Source organism: Patagioenas fasciata, chromosome 9 (assembly GCF_037038585.1).
Source record: "Patagioenas fasciata isolate bPatFas1 chromosome 9, bPatFas1.hap1, whole genome shotgun sequence".
Taxonomy (NCBI): domain Eukaryota; kingdom Metazoa; phylum Chordata; class Aves; order Columbiformes; family Columbidae; genus Patagioenas; species Patagioenas fasciata.
The window spans coordinates 22,070,001-22,088,920 of record NC_092528.1 but is presented as its reverse complement, the minus strand read 5'-3'; positions in this window follow the sequence as shown (position 1 = coordinate 22,088,920).

Here is an 18,920-nt window from a genome sequence, read left to right as displayed (position 1 = left end):
CAAAATACAAAAGAAATTATTAAGCAATCACCAACTGCTACTAAGACATAGATGGACTTGACCTACAGAACACATCTTACAGGACACATGGAATCAGTAATCTTGTGATGCACTCTGGAGAATTAATCAAAAGCCAACGGCAGGTTGGTTTTTTTTTTTCCTGTTTTGCTTTGCTTATTTAAGCAGCATGCCGCTCACACCCCCACATTATAACATTGTGGCAAACCTTAATGGTAAAGGTCCACACCTTCACATTCCACTTCCTACCCTCATAGACCTGCCTATGGAGCGGCATCACTGCATTTGGCCGCACTACTGCTGCTCATGCTGCGCTCAGAAGCAGGAAGGAACCCAATGCCAAATCCTGTCCTGTTGCTCAAACAGCAGCACTATTTATCTAAAAAATACATCCTGAATTTTCCACTCTGGACTTCTCCAAAATGATAAAGCATTGTTGTCCAAGCAGTTACTCTTTAAACCAAAGGGCTATTTCTGTATTAAAAGTTTGGATCCTGCTGAACACCTACTTCTGGGTAAAAGCACCAGCAGCTGACATAAGGCAACAGCATTAATAGTATTTGAGATGATTTTTAGACTGCAAAACATTGTTGATACAAAGGCTGGCCTAATTTTTGACAATTGTCAAAGAGTGAGCCCCAGTAATTACCAGAGTTTATATCCCCTAAAGCAGTTTCAATGAGAATTTGTGAATAGCCATTTCACTTTCGCATGATAACATATGTTAATTTAAATTAAATTTCTCAGGTAAATGAGCAAAGCTCTTTCCAAGCCTAATTTCTGCATTCTGTGCTCCTGTAAGCACTCAGACTGTCTGGACATACTGATTTCAGAGCAGAGGCACTGCCAAAGCCAATGAAAATAATTTAGAAAGTACACTCTGAAAAAGAAATGTCCACCCAGCTAGTGTAAGTATAAAACATGTGTCCACTTAGTGGGTCAAGCCAATCAAATCCTCGAGAATAGCTTCCCTTGTAGAAAAACACAAAGTGTTTCCATTGGGTTTTGATGACTTATCTGATATGTGTTTGGTTTGCTCTCATTCTCACTTTTCCCTGTAGCTCATAATCTGAGTGGAAGAGACCTGCAGAATAAAAGAGGTCTGTTACCCCCAATGTTCAACTTCCCTGTCTGGCACAGGCACATTGAACACTGTAATAGCTGACTGCCTCTCCCTGCACATTAGGAAATAACAGTCTAATAAACCCAGAGAACTGACAGACAAGGTTGCCCAAGACAGATATATGGGGGAAGGGGAAAAAGGCAGCTTAAAAACCCAAAACTAAACCACAAAACCAAAAAGGAAATAAAAAGGTGATGCTGAATGTCCCAATACAAATAAAGGATATAAATAAGGATATAAACATTTTCAGTTTCATCTTGGCTAGAAGTCAATTTCTTCATTGACTTCAAGCATAAGATATAAACTTCTGAGAGTGCAATCCGTCAAATATAAGTATAAAAGAATAGCATGAGCAGGCAAAGGCAGCACTAGAAAAGAGAACAAATCAAGTGAGGCACAATTAGCAAGGGACAAAGGGCAAAAAGAAATACTACAAATACACTTCAGAGTAAAAGGAGTATCAAGAGAAACTTCTGGTTGGTCAGGAGCTTGAAAGGGAAAACAAGCTGTTGACATATTGTGCCCAGAAGTCTGAAGTGTTTACTGCTTTATTGACAGTTGTTACTAAAAAGCTCAATTGTAAGCAACTGGCTTCCTCAATTAAAAGCTACCAAAAAAAAAAAAAAAAAAAGCAGGATAATGCTGGGACAGAACAGGGAAAGAAAATATTACAAAAAATACATAGGTCAAATCATTCAAAACCGGCTATGCCATACTAAATTTGCCCCAAATCCTACAGAAGCGTATTAATATCAGAGCTGTTACTGTTTTGAAGTTGTTATCATTAGAATGATTTCTGAAAGTGTATGACAGATGGATATGGGTACAAAAGCCTTCAAAAGAGAAAAGATACTGCCTTCCTTAGAAGGAGAAGGAAAAACTTATAAACTGGTTACTTTAATTTCTCTTCTTTCCTAGTTTGTAAGTCACCTAAAAGAAAAATGGGAAATGAGTAACCGAGCATGTGTTCATCAAGAATAGGGCATAAAAATGTAACAAGACTCATAGTATAGGAAATAACTGATGTCACATTTCATGATTTTAGGAATATTTTTGGCAACATCATACAGGACTGCCTCCTGGTCTAACCAAGACACATAATCTAAATAGTATTACTACAGGGTAAACAGCTATAGAAAAAGATACTATAGCTATCAGTAATTCGCTCTCTAAAAGGAAAAAGGCATCAAACAGATCTTGGTCAGCAATGAATCCAGCACTATTCTTGACTTCCATCATTAATCCTGAAGACAGAGGGAAGACTGCTTCCATAATATTTGAAGGTCGGTCTATGCTAGGAAGGTCTGTAGGCACACCAGGGGACACCACTGGAATCCAAAAAGATTTTGGGAGAAATGGTTTGAAAAAGATTAACTGCTGTCCAAGGATAGGTACATTATTTCTTACTCTCAGAAATAATCAACTGCAGAAATGTAGGTTGAAAAGCAGCATAACAGTTCTGCACTAAATCTGGATCAGAAGCTAAACCTCAGTCTACAAAGATATTGCAAATAAAAGCAGGTGTCATACTGGAAGCCTCAGAGGTAGAATAAAGCATCCCCTGAAGTGATCATTTTCCTTTACCTGCTTTTGATAGCACCTTAAATGGATTACTGTTCAGTTGCAGACACTGCTTGCAGATTAAAAATAAGACGTAGTAAATTTGATAAAGCAGCAGTTTGGAAAACAATCTACAAGAAAAGACTGAAATATTGGACTTTATTCCAGAAGAGACTTTAAAAAAAAATAGCACTTTAACACAACAGAAATATCCAGTTATATCTCAGCAATGGAGATTTGAGTTAAACAAAAAAGCTCTGCAGAGGTAAAGACAGACATGCAAAGAAAACAGACAATCCCTGGATAGCTTCTGGAAGTAGTTAGAAAAAATGTCTGCCAGGAATGGTTGGAGCAGATTCTGCGTCTAAGACAATTTGTTAAGATTTTTTCCAGACTTCCCACCCTCCCCCCCCATTCTTTTATCTCAAAAATAATCATAAGACACAAAAGGAGCTGAAAATATAATTTCATCAAATTCTGTTAGAACTCTTGCATATATCAAGATTTAATGTAGCTTTTTCTCAAACTTCATAAAGTCAGAACACTCTCTAAGCCAAACAGAATCAGTTATGGCCCTGACCCATTTTATCCTCCTTACAGGGTCACCTGTCCTCAAAGGGCTAGTAACAATTGTATTAATATACTTTTCTCCTAAAACCTTCCTCTTCCTCTTTCCTTCCTGAACCTTCAGGTGCATCAACCAACATGAAACTTCATTGCAAACACCTCTGAACTTATGAAATGAGAACGAATCTACTCACATATAGGACTACAGCAACAAGTCCAAAAAACTCACTGCATTACAAAAAACTGCGTAAATAGTGTGAAGTGGATATTCCAACACATGAAGATAAAATGCTCAGTAATCTTAATACTTGGAAAGCTTCTTAATGCTAACTAAACAAATTAAACAAGCATCTTGGTATAAGCTCTGGCCATGTTATCCTGAAATCAATAGTCTAGTATCATGGTGTTCTTTAACTGGACTTCCGTGTTCCAGCCTTACACAAGTGACTTCCACATTCTGACAACTCCAGTTTCAATTACCATGACAACATGAACACCTAATTATATACATGCATTGAAAGCAAAACTAGAGGAGTGGAAAGCACCCAGAGAACTTTGTGTGTGTACCTGCATGCTAAACAAAATAAAATCAAGACTGGAAAAATCAGTCCAGTTCATCAAGTTGTATCAGTGCAATTTCCCTCACTGACATCTCATTTTGTAGATGCAGGAAAATTAATTTTTGCTGCAAAATATCAAAGTGAAATGGAGCTATGACATCAGAAATATGGGATTGATCGATCACTGACTATTTTCCCTAGAAAGGAAACCCACAGAACCTTTCACCATTACAAGCTCTGGCCTTGTCAGCACATGGGATTTGGCCACTGCTCCCAGAATCAGGAGATCAGAAGCTCCTTGTCAGTCACATGTAATGCTCACTGGTATTTGGAAGCAGCTTTGATATCCCTCGTTTCCCAGACTGTTGTTCAAAAGGAGCTTGGGCAGATAACTTAAACCAGAAATAGGAAATAGCACTCACCAAGCTGATTTCAAAGAGCAGCACTTATATTATTGAACCGATAAGACTATTCATATGCCTTACTTGTCAAAATGAATAGAATTAATGTCTTTGAATGTCCTTCAGAACAGGATACAAAAAAGAAAATCTCACACAGGTATAAAAACATTAAACAAGCACCTCCACTGGGGGAGGGAAAAAAAAAAAATATGTGAGAATTTGAGTTCATTTAAATGGATGACTACTCTCCTGGACCTTTAATGGGAACAAGATTTTGTTTGAAATGAGAACCAAAGAGATAAATTGAGCTACGGTAAGAAAGAGCAAAGTTATTCCTGGTAGCAATGACTAAAAATAAGCTTCATCCAGTCCTGCTGTGACTAAATAAGTGTCTTTCGTGAAACAAGAGATAGTAAAAAGACAAGCGTTTCACTGACAGTTCCTCTATGACAACATACGTCATCATGAACTATTTAATCCACACTCAGTCTCCACAACTCACAACTGAGAAAGTTCTTAAATATGATAATTTCAAACCTACAAACCACTGAAAACAAGGGCTGAAGTACCAAGGTAGGGGGTCTCTCAACACATGGCCATTGAGCAGTGAAAAAGTCAGCTGTGCAAACACTGGAGAACAAACTACACTTTTTCCTTCATGTGGTAACCAAGAAATGTGTTATTTCTGTTCAAATTTGGCTGTAACAATCTAAAGAACACAATATTAATAAGCCATATTCACCACAATTAGTAGTGAGGACCACTTGACCAAGCAGAATATTCAAACTATGTATCAGGTGGTTAATAGACTAACAGACTGGTTCCCGCCAGTTCCAGTCAGCACCACAGCAGCCCTCCCACAGGACGGGGCTCAGCACCTCGGCTGCACTGGTGGCACCTCTGGGAAACCATACTGAAGAAAGGGCAAAATGCTGCCTGGCAGTGTTTTTCTCACAGGGCTGAGGAAAATAAGTTTGAGGAGCAGCCCAACAAACATTCAGTTCAGATGAAAAAGGAGCGGGAGGAGGCGCTGCAGGCGCCAAAGCGGGGACTCTGCAGCCCGTGGGCAGACTGTGGTGGAGCGGGTTGTCCTTGTGGAGAGATCGTGCTGGATCAGATATCCACACCTCTGACCCGGATACCTAAAAACTGCTCTCAGGCACTGTCAGTCTGTACCTTTGGACAGTTTCAATGGGACATTGAATTCAAAAGTTTTTGCTATTTTCTACGCAGAGACCTGCAGTCATTTTCTAATGCTGCAAAAGAAGGTGCCTTGGCCACAAAAATGTTCAGGTAAAATTGCATTTAGCAAGCGTGTTAAGTTGGTGTTGCCAAGAATACTTTGAATCCCTTACATGCTCAGTGTGGAAGGAGGGGCTGTTGAAGGGTCAGTTCATGACGGTCCCCCTGCTGCTCCTCACACTCTTCCCCTGTCCCAACATGGGTCCTTCCCATGGGCTCCTGACAGGGTCTCCATGGGCTGCTGTTCTTCAGGGTAAACCTGGTTCTCTGTGGGCTGCAGTTCTTCAGGATAAACCTGGCCTAGCATGGGCTCTCCAGGGAATATCCACCTGCTGGAAATTCCTTCAACATACCTCACAAGTCATAAAAGGCGAAAAAGAGAATGTGTATTTAGCTTTTACTGAAAAGCAAGGTCCTTTATTTTATTTCATCCTTCTCCACTATACTGAGACAGGATTTCACAAAATACAGGCCTTGGTCTGAAGTAAATCCCACAAAATAACAACATGGACGAATACAAAGACAGCATGCCAGGGTATTTGTCTTTTGCACGTAAGCCTAGAAACACAGAATAAGTATGTATATAGTCCTATGAAAGACTGAGAGGTACAAATTGTAGTAACAGGCAATCCCAATGGCTTGGGATGCTGCCTACAGATGATGTGCTCTCATTCTGAAAATCAATGACGAAGAGAAGGCTCTTTTTGCTCACTATGTTTGGATTCACTTGAGATTCCTTAATAAGGAACATTGAAACAGAACTTGGCTTTCTCATGTGAAACTGACGTACAGTGTCACTTTGAGAAAATGATCCCTGAATGGTTCAGTGCTATAAGCCAAGACAGATCAGAAAAAATAGCAGGACCACTTCCGAGAAATGAGAACAAATCAGAAAAGTGTACTTCCCTACTCCAGCATGGCTCCCTGTAACATACAAACGCAGGTGGGGCAATTATATACCTTACATAGTAAATGGTCTCAGTAAATATTTTTTTATCTGTGCAAAAATATCATAACCTCAAGCATGCACTTCTTTATACAGCTAAAAGTTTAGGCCCTGTAGTTTGGAGATTTACCAAGTAAACTGGATTAATTGGAAAAAGATTTTTAAAATCTGCTTGTTGGAAACATGGGAAGTTTTAAGAACTCATATAAATTGTTTTTAATCATAAAATTTAAGAAAATTCACATATACTCAGTCAGCATGGTCCACTGAAGATAGAAGGTTCTAGGCCTGGGTCCTATTCTCACTTCTCTCCTTAAATAATTTCTTGCCTCAGAGAAGGTATATGCAGATCCACAGAATTACTTTAAGCACATAAGCCCTCAGTCCTCATATCTGTGATTTGAAAACAGCATTGTGGATCAGGAGTTCAAGGATCTGAAATATAGAGAAATAGAGGAATTGATCTTTTAACAGAATATATTTCTAGAAACAAAATTGTTAATTTTGATACTTATATGAAAGTACAAATATGGCCTGCATCCTATTTTCTAGTTCACCACACCAGTAAAAATAAATGAGCAAAAGTTCTTCCTTCTGAATATAGAAGCATTTTGTCATATGCAATTTATAACAGCCACCTCATTATAGAGAACATTTTCGCCATATGATTGTGTGCATAAGAACAATTAAAGAAATTCAGAATTCTCAGTATTGTCTTCAAATGAGCTGACTGGCTGTGAGAGGTGCTGGACTGACAGCTCTGATAAGTGAAGTCCTCTTTCTTCTGAATTGATACAGTATAGAGAATAGCAATGCAATTTTCATTCACACTCTCCTGGGTATGTAATTTATCCCTGACCTTGAGAAGCGCCTGTTTAATCATTAGCCTCTCTACTGAAACTGCTAACGAGAAAGGCAACCATAGTGGCACAAGGCACCTGTTCATCAGGGAGCAGACTGAGAAAGAGCATCAGCTCATCGCAGCACAGAGCATCACATACAAAGAACTCTACTACGTGTGGTTGATCCTCCCCTCTACAAGTAACACCAGTATTGTCAGCAAGATACTTTTATATAGTTGCAGGCTCACATTTTCTTAAGTTAAAAGGACAGAAATTCAAACATTCCTCTAAAAGTTAAGGTAATTAAGGAAGAAATACCTGACCATTTAAGCACTTTGTATGTTAATGCTGTCTGTATAAGAGGCAATGAGCTATGAAGTTCTTCACAAGTGCCTGGTTTTGCTATTTACAAGACTGAAAAAAGTATGGGATGGTTTTTTATCATCTTTAGAAGTATATGGCATTCTTTCAATGTTTGATACAAAATTTGGGGAAAAAAATCCCTACCCCAAGTCATGTGTATTTTGTTGCACAATTGAAAAAATATTAATTACAGAAGGAGAAAAAAAGAGCTAGAACAGATATGAACAAGTTACATGCACATTTGTTGAACAGATTACTCTATTGTTCAACAACAATGCACAATTTTCATCTCAGATAACCAGTTCAATATTAAGAATAACAGAATCTACATAATACTATAAAGGGATGTTTAACAAGACATAATGAATGAGATCCAGTCTTAAAACTCCCATCTGATGGTAACTGTCACACAAAGAATAAGCATTAAATATTTCTGTGTATCTTCAGTCTTTTAATTCAGAAGAGATAAAGGTGAAGAGACCAAATATTTTCATACATTAATGATGAAAATAGAAGATGAAAGCAAAAAAAGAAGAGGAAAGTAGGTAGAAAAGTTGGACTTTTTAAAACCCAAGGTTAAATTTAAATTATGTCTATAATCAGAGAGACATTAACACTATGACATGAAATTTATCATGCAAAGTGTCTAAACACATTATTAAAACATCTACGTAGCAAACATTTTTGAAGTGAAGGCTTCAAATTTGAAAGTGCATTGACAAAACACAAGTAAAAGTTTCCTAGGTGTCATTTTGTAATTGTAAGTGAAATTCATACTCGTGTGTGACTGCAAAACAAAGAGCAGGCAATATTTGCTTTAGGAATATCAATGGGATTTTTGTTCATAGTCATGTTGTGGAAAATGTCCTGAATAATGGTATTTGATATTCAGTATCTCCTGCAAACTGCCAGTGTTGGAATTTCCCTTCCTGAAAGCATGTATTTGATATCTGGGCTTCTTTTTTTTTTCCCCTGCTCATTTATATGTGTGAGGTATTCCTTTTAACCCCCACTCCTTTTTAATTTAAATAAAACTCTGGAGGAAAATAAAAAAAAAAAGAAACAGAAGATCAGGGGATGTGAAGATGCCATTCTGGGAACTAGCAAGCAGTCTCAACAGTAAAAGAAGCCAAGTGATCTTTCAAGTGGGCTATTACTGTAGTTGTGGGAGCAGAATAATGAAACTGAACAGAATAATTGGCCTAAATATCTGGTTAGAGGGATGGTACAGAGAAAAGAGCATGAAAGGCTCTACTAAAGCCACAGAAAGGTGGGTGTTCCTGCAATCAGCACTGAAAAAAAGCATTGGACAAGTCTGTAAACTAAAGAAGAGGGGGAGGGGAACCACTGGAAAGAAATCCAAGCAGAGAGGGGAGAAAATACCCACTAAATCTGAAAGTCTAAAGGAAAAGAAAGCAGTTGATTGTATTTGCTGTCAGTCCACACATGGCAGTTGGGAAACAGCAATCAGAAGTGCAGTGTCACGAGGTACACACTGTAAGAGAAATATGAGTGGCTCCAAGATACATGTAGGAACACTTTTGTATATTTTTAAAACAGCAACAAAGTCACACGTTGGCTGAATAGTCTTGTATAACAAGATGTTATTAAAAGAGGGACTTAAGGTATTCTTGCAAAGAGAAAATAAACAATCATCCTCTCTAAACTGGTAATTTCTATTGGCTGAAGACTTAACAAATCACTTCTGAATAGAAAAGCAGTGAAGTTGGCCCACTGAGATGTTACGACCATTCATGTTCAAGTCAACGCTTTATTACATTAGAAAACATCTGAAGATACAAGATTGCGTGTCTTACAGTTATCGAGACGAAAGATTAAGCTACTAGCATTTTCTACACTCTCACTATGTACTTCTGAAAGTAAGTTACCATAGTCCAAAACAAAATATATTCTCTTTACAGTTCTGGTGACAGAAACACACAATACAGTTGATATTTCTGTTGTTAATGAACGATGATTATAATGACAGTATCAATAGATGATAATTAGAATGACAACATCATACTTTCAAAAAAAGTATAGCAAGGTATGCTCTGTGTAATTAGAATTCCAAATTGTTAGTCACAAAGCAGAAATAATTGGCTTTTCATTGGCTGGTTTGTATTAGAGTTCCTTATAACCATTAGCAGGAGTCTTAGAGTCTTCCTAAATGCAAGGGCTATGAGAGCGCTAAGGACCTCAATATGAAAAAACGTGGCCCAAAAAAGAGGAGGAATACTGTGAGTTTCAAGCATTCCCTAAAAAAACAGTGAAACTGGTTCATTTAAACTTCAAAATGTCCAGAGGATATTCTCCATACTGATCCATATATTAGCAGCTAAATAAAAGCAGCAACAGGAAAGCGACTAACAAGCAACATTACATGTTATATCATAAATTACTGAGAAGGAAATATATTTCTAGGTCAAGATGTAAAATATACAGGAAGAGATAATATCTTTTAGTAGACTACCTGTTACGATTGGGAGCAAAAGATGTGGTTTGGGGCCCAAAAGCCTTTGCCTAAAGCATGCATCAAGGCATCTCTATTTTTTTGAATTGTTCCAATAAAATATATCACTACTTTCTAGGAAAAAATTGCTTCACTATTATTGATGGCTGACCACAGCTACAACAGTGCTACTAGACTAAAATAAGGGAGTGACCAAGCAGCCCTGTTTTGGTAGGCAGCCCAAGCTAAGCATTCGACACGAAGTACAAACCTTCTTTTAAAATGTATACAACAAAATAAAAAAAAAAAAAAACAAACCTACTCTGTAGCCATTTAAAATCTTTCTTCATGGGTCTTCTAAGCCCTTAACTGCAGAATGCATCACAGTTGCATCCAAACTCAGAATAAACAGAGTTTTCTGTTGACCTAGGTCTCATGAAAACTCCTGCAACTCACTCATAATGGATGCAATAAAAAATAAAATTGAAAACAAAATATAAGGAAAAAAATCACATAAGACCATTTTTGCTTTATATCACTGCAAAGAGCAGGAAGGCAGAACAGTGAGTAATGATCCTTAGTGACAGCTACGCAACAGCACTTTTGTCTCTTAACTATAGCTTCAGTAATAATTACACCGTTAATTTTCTCAGAGATAAGTCTCCTGTTAGACAATTGCATTTATTTAAGAACAATCAGAAATAATAGAAATAGCATCTGGCTCTCTCCCTTTGATCTATTTTGTCTTCCACTTGACTAATTAACTTCTGCTGTACATTGAAAAGAACACGCAAAAGGAACAACATCACTTGAACAAACTGCTACCATTATCATAATATTTTTCAGGCAAACACACCAGGTACTTCAATGATTATGCCCTTAATAAACTATCTTGGCAAAACAATAACAGAAATCTTCTTTTCTGAGAATTTTCAGTAATAATCAACAAACAGTACTTCAGCATCCAAGCAACTTATTCACACAGAGAATATCCAGGAGAACACCATTAGATAAAACCAGCTAACAAGTTTTATTTCAGAAATGCTCAGACAGTAACTCTAAGGCTTTTATAAACATGTATTTTTATCACTGCTTGTACTACAGTGGCCCCTGAATTTTCTCTGAGATGGGGACTCATGTTAGGCAGCATACAAACTCACAGTTAGAGATAGCATAAAAAGGCCTAAAAGCAGAATTCAGAGTAGAAAGACAATGGGTCTAATATAAGAAACTATTTTTCAATTCAGTGATGACGGTACAGGAGAATCCGGACTAATATAAAAGAAAATTTATTCAAAGCCATTGTCAAGAAATGCATTTAGAAGCAGGACAGTTAATCAAGCTGTGACTACAAGCTACAGAACTAAACATGAACACTGCTAACAGAATGGAGTGCTAATATGGACATATTTTAAAGAGAACTAATTCCAGATTAAAAGACGTTGATGTTGGAGGAATAAAGGAACGATACAGGAAACCAGTTGTCTTTTAATTTGCTGGTGATGCATTTGCACAAAAATTCCTGGATCAGATTTATGTTCTTCTATTACTGTTGTATACTACATCTAAGTCCTGAATTCTTTTGGGCAACTCTACCATCTTATGTGCGTCCTTCACACTATTACATTCACAGCATTCTGAGCATTTCTCTCATTGTTTCATGCAGACAAACTGTGAAAAAAAAGAGAAATCCCAGCTCCATGAAAAACAGTGGCATGACTATCACTGATTGAAATGGAATGAAATGTCCACCTGAGTGAGTTGTTCAAGGTCATATACAAATTCTGCACTATAGCAAAGAACTGAACATCACTCTGAGAGTACCCAGCACACACATTAGTAACTGAGTTTATCTTCTTTTTCATAGCTAATGGCTCCCCTAAAAAGCTTTCTGGCAATACCCTCAGCTTAGAAGGCTGAATGGAAAAAGAAAAAAAAAAGGAAAAAGGTTACTTGTCTGAGAAGAAAAACAAACAAAACCCAGCAATAACCTGCACTACAGCTTAGCTCTACTGACCCCACATACCCTACTGCCATGATTTCTTTTGTTAAGAGAATCTACTTCCAGAATTGCTGAGGGTTACAAATGAGAAAGCAGTTTAATAAAAGTAATTTATTTTACTGGAGCTGGAGGAGCTGAGGCTGGTACTGTATTTGCCTCACTTTTCCAATGTAGCTAATTGATAGTCCACTTCATTAAAGTAAGGTAAAAGCATGGTATGAAATAATCGTTTTAGGTGACAAAAGTGATTAATAGGTGTACATTCAGAATTCTGCATAGTGGCTCCTTGAATCACTGTTTGTTGTTTGAACTTCATCTTAAAAATTACTAACTCCCAAAACCCAGAAACCTGATGGTGCTAAGACTGCACAGCTGGATGACACCAGATAACATGGACCTAATCTAAAAATCTCCGATTAAGGGCTATATGCCCTTAAGCAATAGTAAAACCAGTATCATTGGAAAGCTTAACTCAGTAGAAAGTTGACAGGATCTGTATAAGCTGATACTTCTATAAAGCCACCGTCTCTTTAGCCATTCTCTTTCTAAAAAAAACACCCCAATACTATCAAAATTCCAAGCATGCATAAACAAGGCATTTTTATACAGATCCTTCCCCCATTAGATTAAAATTTCATTCATAAGATTTAAGACCAGAGGAACCTGTTATGATCACCTAGTATGATCTCCTGCATTACAAAGTCTGCAGAATTTCAACAAGTGATCAGTGCTTCTGGTTAAAATATAGCAGATGCCTTGCTACTGGTCTTACACATGAAAAGAAACAAGATCAAGATGCAATGTGATTGTTCATACATACTTATACACTTATATGGCAGAAAAAGAAATTGCAGGTTGAGAGTGCTAGTGCATTAATTCTTATTCTGTAATTCCTCAACTTCTTATATAAGAGCAGTGCTGGAGAGCGGTCTCTGGAAAAACAAGAAAGTGTTTCACAGAACTGTTACATAACATTGCAGAATAGGATATTGTAAATAATTAATCCAAATGAAAGAAGTGAGGATCTTTTGGCAGGGATTAAACATAAAAAGGACAATGATTGGCTTTTATCTTTTTTAGGGGGAAAAAACTGCAAAGACACCAACAGTGACTGGAGAAGCTCAGAATTTTTGTAGGGCTTTTATTGATATAGAAATTTTAGAGATAAAATGTATTGTCTCTTAAAGGTCTTTTACAACCTAAATGATTCTATGATTCTAATATATAAAAAATAAATTAAGAATAGTTAAGTAACTGTTGCCTAATACCTCTAAAAAGGATAATTCATTACAGTATTTCAAGCCCAGCAGTTTTCACTCTTAGCTTCAGAGATACATATATATGTATCTGTGCCTCTATAAATGTTTCAACAAGAATTATCACTATCTCGAGCAAAGTTTTATTAAGGTTCACATTCAAATCAAGTTCATCTCTGATAACTTATTGCAACACATTTTAAAAATTAATAAGGTTCTAGCTGGCTAAATCAAGTTCTTGCATAAGCCATCACTTCGCATTCATCACAAGTCAGTTGTTGTCCTCCACCACAAAGCAGTTTTACTTTCCTGAGCCTTCAAAAACTACAAATAACAAAAATCATCCCTGTAAACAAAAAGAGAGAACTTCCTCACAAGACTTTCTTCAGGGTTAATTTAGTTTTGAATCCTTTATTGCAAAACTCATGTAAAACTTCCACTGGCTGTGCAGATCATGCAGGAATTTTGAAGAGCCATAAGCCAAACCCACCTCTGGGCAACACCTAACCACTACTGTCAGCATGCTGCCTGAGCAGGGAATCTGGCCCACATTTCTGCTTAACATACAAGGTTTCCCTAAATCACCAGGTTCACTATTGTAAGAACATCTGCCGAGCTTTTTCCACAGACCATAGTTACTGTGGAACTGATATCCTCACCTCATACCGAACCCCATTCAGGCAGTATTTCTGCATTTCTGGGGTGGGAAGAGAGGAAAACAGGTACTAAAGCTGCAGACCAGTGCAGGTAACATGTTGTTGCTTTGTATTTACTCAGGCCACAACTTGAGCAGTAGGCAAAATGTTCTCTAGCTGTGACGCTACTGAAGCTTTAGAGCAGGGATGTTCAAAGATGTCTGAGGAACATCAGTGACCCCATCCCCAACACACCTAAAATCCTGAAAACTTCATTATTGCAAAGGAGCTTCTGCAGTCAAAATATACAATGAGAACCAAGTTGAGGTTTTGGATGTTTTAAACTACTGCACACTCACTGCTAGGGAATCTCCCTGTTTCAGGGCAGGGGGGAAAACTCCATCTTCTATTCTAAAAGCTCAGGTTAAACACCTATTTTAAATGAAGACAAGGATTGGGTTTCATGCTGCCTCACAAAAACATAAGCCTTTCTAGTTATTTCAAACCTTAGTTAAAAGTCACCTCTCATCTTCAAAGCTCTTCATTTACTTTTTTTTTTCCTCCACCGACATAATCAGCTGATCCAAAATTGTTCCTTCTACTTTTATAGAATCTTCAGGAACTTTTCCTTCTATGACTCAGAAGCCTTATCTGCATCTTTTTCCTTTCCAAACTACCTGCTTGTATTATACCTCTGCTCCACTGACTCCATAATTACAAATCTTCTGTGAAAATAATTATTCTCTTTCCTAATAGTTCTCTTAGCTCTGTCAGTGAGAAGAGTACTTTGCTGACCATTATGCATAATTCTCCATCCTGTTGTATTTAACTGTAATACTTCCTGGAAACCACTATGTAAAAAAATGCCATTAAGAATTGTGTGTGCTGTGCATACACAAATGGGACGTGTAAGTTATGGGGATTACTGACAAAAGAAAAAGATTACAGGGGAATCACTGGTGGTTATAGGGAAGCATTAAGGTACTTAAGATCAAAAGTCTCCATTAGACCTCAATAGGAATTGTATTTCTAACACCCTTTGGTGGAGTTTCATTTTGTTTAAAATACTCCAACTGGTAATAAACAACCAGTGCTACATCCTATAGTCTTACACAAAAGTCATCATTAAGGTTTAGTACCTTGAAGTAAAATAGTGTTACAAGAAAATATTCACAATTGAAACTCAGGAAATTTACACTAAAAATACATACCGCTTCTGAATATACTCAAGTTAACCACTAAAGACAACAACAAAAGATTGTCTCTGACCATATAGTAACACTGTGTTCCTGTCTTCCTTTTTATCTTCCTTTTATAATGTATTTGTAGTGTCACGTTTACACAAAGGTAATTTTGGCTTGCAGCTTTGTTTTTAAAACTGCTCTAAGCAGTTTGAAGACACAAACTAATAATGAGTGGCACTTAGGATTTAAAAAAAATAATTCATAAAGCAGAATTTCATATCTGTTTTTATATGCACAGTGAACACTCTTAGAAACTTAACCAGAAGGATATATACATATCAATTATATTGTCTCTTCTAAATATATATTATCTCTTCTAAATATACAAGATGGTCTAGAAATCTGGAGTGACTCCTAAAAAACAATTTAGGTATATCATACTGTACCTATCTGTAGCCCTGTTGGCATTACCCTAAAAAATTCCAGTGGCTTCTACTCATTTTCAGCAAAGACTCAAGCGTAATGCTTTCACACAACACAATTTTTTTCTATTCAAAGCCAGCTATGGGACACATTAACTCCTGTTGCACCTAGGTTTCTATCTGGAGAGTGCAAAATTCCCTGGATTTGGCAGTCTTGTGTACACAGGAGCATATTAGCTTTGTCATTAATTTTATGTGCATGAAAGCATAAATACATATGGGCACACATTTTGTCATGTTTGCTTTCCTTTAATGAAGTCTGTGATTCCATGAGATGAAGGAGGAAAATTCTCTTTTCTGCTGACTCGCTGCGATGTTACTAGAGATCCAGACCAGTGGCTGAAGTGATTCTGAAGAAAAATTGGCTGCTTGCCTCTATTTTGCATGGTACTAAATATTGCATGAGCCTGCACCACTCAAAGGACTCAAAATTTCACCTCTGAAAACACAAGAGCTTATAACCTCTGCTGCTTTTGAGGTTTCACCCCCTTATGAGAAGACTGACAGCGAGGCTATCTGGTGTTCAAACTCACTAGTAAATTGAATAACCACCGCCATCTCTTACCGTTAAGCACATCATGGGGAAGCCCTTTTCCAGAGAAGACCATAACTTGCATCATTTTAAAGTAAAAATAATAAAAATTATCATAATCCCTAAATAAAGATGAATAACCACGGAGGAACACATAAAACATTTCAAAAGAAAGTTTTGGAGGTGCTTTACTTTCGCTGTTAATGTTTCAGATTCCACTCACCAAACATTGTTTTACCAAGGGCAAAGAGTTCTTGATGGTCTCTTTCATCCTCTTTCTCAAAATGACAGGAATTCAATCAGTCAAAATTGTTTCGCATTTCCAGTAACACAGAGAACCATGCAAATAGCGTGAATCATTACTAATAAATGCAGCCAATGACAGAATGAGACACTAAACTGGAGACTGAAAAATTACATTACTTTTTCCAGTGACAAGTCATGTCCCAAAGCAGACCAGAGCTGGTGCAGACACGTTCCTTTTGACACAAGATCTTTTTCATAGATTTTTTTTCAATTTGTCAATGCCACGCATTATTGCCACGCACTAATTTTGCAGGGCTGTACATTTTACAAATCACAGTTTGTTCATTTGCCCAACCCCCATTTTGCGCTCTAGTATTCGGCCAGATCGCTGCGAGACATCTGTAAACATTATCTGCAATCTCTCTGTTGCCATAATACAGATAAGCTACCAGTTCTCTTAATGAACTGCAGAAACAAAAGCAAACACCTTTCTGTGCTGCACACTAGTGTGCATTTTAACATCTCAAGCAAATGCATGTTTGAGAAGGCTTTCAGTAGAATTGCTGTGAGTGAAATTTCTAAGTGCCATTTGATGCAGAGTCTGATCCTGGCTGGCTACAGTAAAACATAATCTGAAATAGCGGTTTAGAACCATGGCATATTTTTAACTTCCTGACATACGCAGCATAGTCTGCTATTGAGGAATTTTCCTCTCGCCACAGTGATGAGCAGACAAGGCAACGCTAATGCTACTCAATGCTTTGCTCAGTGGGAGGTAATGCAAAATCAGTGCAGCAGCAAATATTATATTAATAGTGTGGTGTTCCTTTTCCCTTCCCTCCGCATCTCAGTTGCAGAGTTGGGTAGTGATAACATACAGGACTGATGACATTCTTCAAGCAAAAGGAGTGAAGAGAAATCATTTGGTAAGTGATGGCTAGGAAAACAGAATTTACTAACAATGCACTGAGCTGATGGTAAATAACTAACATCCGTGTTCAGTACAGTGCTGAGCAGCTACAGCCAGTGAGAGAACCTGTTATATCAACACAGGACCAAATTCACCTCTCAGTCATACTGAGGGTCCTCTATATGTAAAGCTGTTTTTTCTCTAGCTCTCTAATGATTATATCAACATATTCATTCATTGATGCTGTGATGCATTTAATAAGTATGGGAATATCTAGCATGAAATACAGAGACAACCAAAAGTACTCTATACTTACTGACACATGAAACACAGCAAATTAATTTTCCCAACGACAACAGCCGCAAGTTTAAAGCTTCTGTTTCTTTGAATACACTTGATAAAACAATGTTACAAATGACACAGATATTTTAATAACTCAAAAACATGAATTAAGTGTTGCAAAAATTAAATATTATGTAATTACTCAGGATATCTTCAAAGATTTTAATTGTGACACTTCTTCACTTTCAAACAAAAATATTTCTCACAGCATATCTACGTCGCTATCTAACATAGATTGTCTTTGACTCTAAAGACTGCATTATGAAAACAACACAGATTAAAAGTAAATACTGTGAAGCATATAGAGCTCCAGAATTCACAGCAAAATCATCTTTACTTTTACAAATGTTCTTGATGGACTGCAATCTATAACCCAAAGTCAAACTTAACTATACATTATTAATAGGACATTAAAGTTTTTACACCATTAGCTGTACGACAAAACAATCCCTTTACCCATATAATGAACTGACCTTCTTTCTATTGGAAACAAATGCTGGCACAATGCATGTAACATATATGCTTCCCCAGAAGAAAAGACAATGCAGAATCACAACCTTTGAATGCAGAAATATTTAAAATGCATTTTCTAGGTACCTGATTTATAGAAACTAATGTATAAAAGGAGTCTTACCGATTACTGAGAAAGTAACATACAATGGGTATAGGTCCAGTTATGCAAAGGAAAGTAGGAAAAACAGACCTGCAGATAAGTCTCTAAACCTTACTGTCCTAACATTCAATAAGATTTATATCCCACATTGTTTGCATGCACTTTCTTTCACTAGCTTCTGTTAAAATGTTTGCTCAGTCAGCCTACCTGTAGCTGAAGCAGCTTTTACCTTCCCTAGATTTTGTACTTTAAATCAAGATAGTTTTCACCTGTAAAGCAATTAAAAAAAAAAAAAAAAAAAGAAAGAAAAAAAAAGCTGTCAGCACCCTTGTATATTCCCATTACAGTTATAGTAAATAGGAATTACAAATTGCAGGAAGCAGTAGAATATCATGATATAATTCTAGCCAGAAGAGAAAGTAGATTATTCCTGCTGTTTCACCAGTGTACTTGCACCCTCTTCAATCAATAAATAAAACAAATAAAATTATTTTAACATTCCTCCAGTTTTAGGTCCAATTTTAAAAATATTTGTGGTCCCTAAATGTGTGGACTTGTGTTTACATTGACAAGAAACTATTTTGCCACCCCCAAATTTGAGACATTTACAGTGATGTTTTTTGTAGTAAATGGAATAAATCGTG